General features: G+C 43.2%; 1 protein-coding gene and 1 long non-coding RNA gene across 2 annotated transcripts in view; one reads left to right on the forward strand and one right to left on the reverse strand.

The window, feature by feature from the left end:
* POLR3B (RNA polymerase III subunit B) overlaps positions 1-3,665 on the reverse strand; it is a 180,542-nt gene that overhangs the window by 48,199 nt on the left and 128,678 nt on the right. The gene's annotated exons all lie outside the window — the stretch shown is intronic.
* LOC109296105 overlaps positions 1-3,665 on the forward strand; it is a 20,959-nt gene that overhangs the window by 11,592 nt on the left and 5,702 nt on the right. Inside the window, exon 2 of the long non-coding RNA XR_002096893.1 lies at positions 3,558-3,650. This is a non-coding gene — a long non-coding RNA (uncharacterized LOC109296105). The remainder of the gene's footprint in view (positions 1-3,557; positions 3,651-3,665) is intronic.

Raw genomic sequence — 3,665 nt, forward strand, 5'->3', positions numbered from 1 at the left:
AATTGAATGGTCACAGCACAGAGATTTAAATCACAGTGTCAAAGGGCAGAGATTTTTGGGGAGAAACCAAGGTGGCTTTCTGCCACAGTCTGCAACCAGGGTGCCACAGAACCCCTTTAGGGGTACGACGATGCAGGTGTTGCCACTGCTGTGACAGCCAGAAACAACTGCCCCATGTCCAGGATTGAGGCATACATGTGCTCTTGCTGCATCAGGGCTCTGATAATCCTAAATCAACCAATAGAGCTGACTTGGCCAGACCTTCCTGGTCTGGCCCTCCCTGCACCACTCCCAGAGGTACCTGGGACAGTTTCATCCATGCCTCTGTTTCTGAGAAGAGCAGAAGGGCAAGTAGACCAAACCCGGCTACAGTCCAAACTAGATTTCCTGGCTATTTTACGGTTATCAGAATGCCATAATGCAAGACAAGCATGTTCATATGCCAGAGCTCATCCCAGTCTGGCTGCGTAGCAAGCAGTTTTACTTGGAGGCAGCTACACCCAGTTGAGAACCACCAAAGTTGAGGCAGCACAAACAGCAGTTCTCATCCAGGGGTGGAACCACATTAAAAGAGTGGAGGGCTGTCCTGAATCTGAAAAGGTTAAGAACCACTGCTTTAGAAGATGCTGGCTAAGCCACCACTGCTGTCTTGCAGCCATCACTGTTGTCATGCAGCGTGGTCAAGTCACATAAGCTTGTGAGATAGGCAGCTAACTGAGACTAGTTTTAAATAACTGCAGTTCACTCCATCAGAAATTCAGAGATGTCTACTGAGAAATTCTAGAAACTTTACTGTTAACCTGTTGAATTTCTGGTTGTCTCTTTCATCTGCAACAGGTTTCTGTGATTCCAACTTCCCTTTCCAAAATTTTGAAGTGTCAGAAGATGATGATGCTAGTCACATTTGGAAAACAGATCTTCTGCATGCCTTTGTCTAATTATTGTTCCACTGTTGACTATGAGTCAGCATTAATACTGATATCCAATTAATTACTACGTTTCCTGCTTCAGTGCGCTACCTTGCTCTGCCTATATGCTCTTCAATCTTTTATTTTGGCTTTTCATCTACAAATGTAATTTGCCTCCTACATATGATCTTTGATATCTCTCTTCTCCATCCTTCAGAATTCTTTTCTTGCCAATCACTTTCCAATGAACAGGAGAAAGTAAAAAAAGTTCAGTGAATTACAAGACATGCTAGTAAATGGAGGTGTCCTAAGAATTCAGGCATTTCCTAATAGCACTATCAGAGTTGTTACAAAAAGCTAACAAATGCATTGAGAAGATTCAGATGGTTTCTACTCACTGAGAGCCTATTTTATTTAACTTAAGAGAAAAAGAAAGAATTTCCTCAGGATTCAACAGGTTACTGCACGTCCACGACCAATTACCTTTCCATCCATCTTAACATCTATGTGTTGCAAAATGCTAATGCATACAAAAACGTCTCAGTTTCTGTTAAGGCCACTAAATAATATGTTGTCATCAAAAACTAGGCCAGGGATAAGCCATTTTCAACCTTCTGCTTCATGGTGCTGCACTGTATCCGAGTGAGATCACGGTCATGGAGGCAGAGGTGATGTCTCAGTTACCTACATGTAATCCCACAAAATGTCCCAAGTTGTGAAAGGGCCTGCACTGAACTCAATTCAACAGGCAGTATGTGGAGAGAGTGGAAGTGTGAGGGTGATATGATCATGGCAGCTTGCACTGCTAATCAAACAAGCTATGGCAGTGACAGCTCTCTCATGGTTGGTGACTATTTCTAAATTGGGAATGTCAATAATTAAAACTGGAGGTCACACACATGTGGACTATTGCGTCTGATAGGATGGACTACAGTCTTGTGATAAGTCAGAGACAGAAGTATGAATTTTTGCTGCCAGAGGTTCTTTGGCATTTGAAGACGCATCATCTCATTAGCTCTCTCAAGTTGTATGCAGATATTGAATAATACAAATGAAAGGTTAAATGCTTGTAGGATTCTACAGGTAAGTACACTAGAGACAGAAAGGAACATTTGTACCCATAGCTCTGAAGATTCAGTCTGAGAAAAAGACTGCAATTTTGCTTAGGAGTCATGTTTACATCAGAAGCTTCCTAGAGGCAGCACAGGACAATTTGGCAGTCAAGAAAATGATGATACAGAAGTCATCCCTCAGAATAATACTCTCTCTCTTTACTGTTTCCTAGCCTGAAGCCTGACAAAGAACAGTTCATGATACTGGCAAAAACAGCGTCTCACAACCTTAGGCCACACCATAATTAGAGTTGGCCAAGGAACATTTGACAAAAATTTTACATTTGAATATTTCGGAGTCAATAGATTTCTCCACTACACACTCACCTTTTGATGATCCTTTATTCCTACCTCTCAGCATCTTGCTATAGATGTGTAGACACTCACGCTTCTAGACCTAACAGATTAATGCTTTCTGAGAACCAGTAATCAATGATAGATGTCACAGAGTAATGAATAACTAGTGCAGTGATTTTCAACCAGGATCCCATAGCACCAGGGTGCCATGATAGCCTCTGAAGGGTGATACAGGGAGAGAGGAGATAAACACGATGCTCTTCAGGAGATAAGTGCTGTTTTTGAAATGGGGTGCCTCTCAATTTACAAAAAATTACAGAAGGATGACTCAAAATCTAAAACGTTTAAGAACCACTGCTCTAGGGGGTTTCAAAGTAGTATCTAACTTCACATAGTATAAACTTCACATACACAGAGAAGTGATAGAAAGTAGTTAGAATGTTGTTTTCATACTAGGATGTCAAACTCACTGCAAACCCCAGGCCAGATAGCAGGATGGATCTATACTGGGAGGCAGTGCAGACCCACGTTTAGGTGGCAGCACAGAAGCAGCACAAGTCTGGGATCAGGTAGCAGCACGAGCCCACCAGCATGCAGCGGCATATGGCTGAGTTTGAGCAGTGGCCATGAATCCAGGGGGCTGCCACTGACAGCCATGTTCATGAGGGTCCAGGGACCCCGAGTTCTGCAGCAGGCAATGCCCCCCAACTTCCAGCAGCCAGCCAGACTAACTGGTTCCACAGCCTGTATGTCTGACACCCCTGTTTTAATGCCTAAATACCCTTACAGTATGAAGCAAGCTGCTATGGCTAACAAGTTCTAAATTTAAACAACAGCACACACCACCAGGCAGAACCTTCCTCCTCACGCACGTTCTGAAGCCAAAATATTTTTCTTTTTTTTAAGCAAATGAAACGAGGACATAGCACACCAGGGAAAATGACTATGTAGTACAGTATACAAAGTAATGGCTGCTACTTTAACTACAGTAGTAGTTTCATAGATTTCATAGACATTAGGGATGGAAGGGACCTCAGAAGATCATTGAGTCCAGCCCCCTGCCCAAAGGGCAGGAAGACAGCTGGGGTCATACGATCCCAGCAAGATAAGCATCCAATTTACTCTTGAAGGTGTTCAGTGTAGGTGCTTGAACCACCTCCGATGGCAGGCTGTTCCAGACCCTGGGGGCTCGGACAGAGAAGAAATTCTTCCTTACGTCCAGCCTGAAACAGTCCTGCAGTACTACAGCTCTACAAAGGGACTACTTGCATCATCAGTAAAGTTCTATATTTTCAGGGGGAATAGAAAATATTCAGATATGGATTCATTCCAGGTACGCCTTGTCTCA

The sequence above is a fragment of the Gavialis gangeticus genome, unplaced genomic scaffold, assembly GCF_001723915.1.
Source record: "Gavialis gangeticus isolate Ggan-Ray unplaced genomic scaffold, GavGan_comp1, whole genome shotgun sequence".
Taxonomy (NCBI): Eukaryota; Metazoa; Chordata; order Crocodylia; family Gavialidae; genus Gavialis; species Gavialis gangeticus.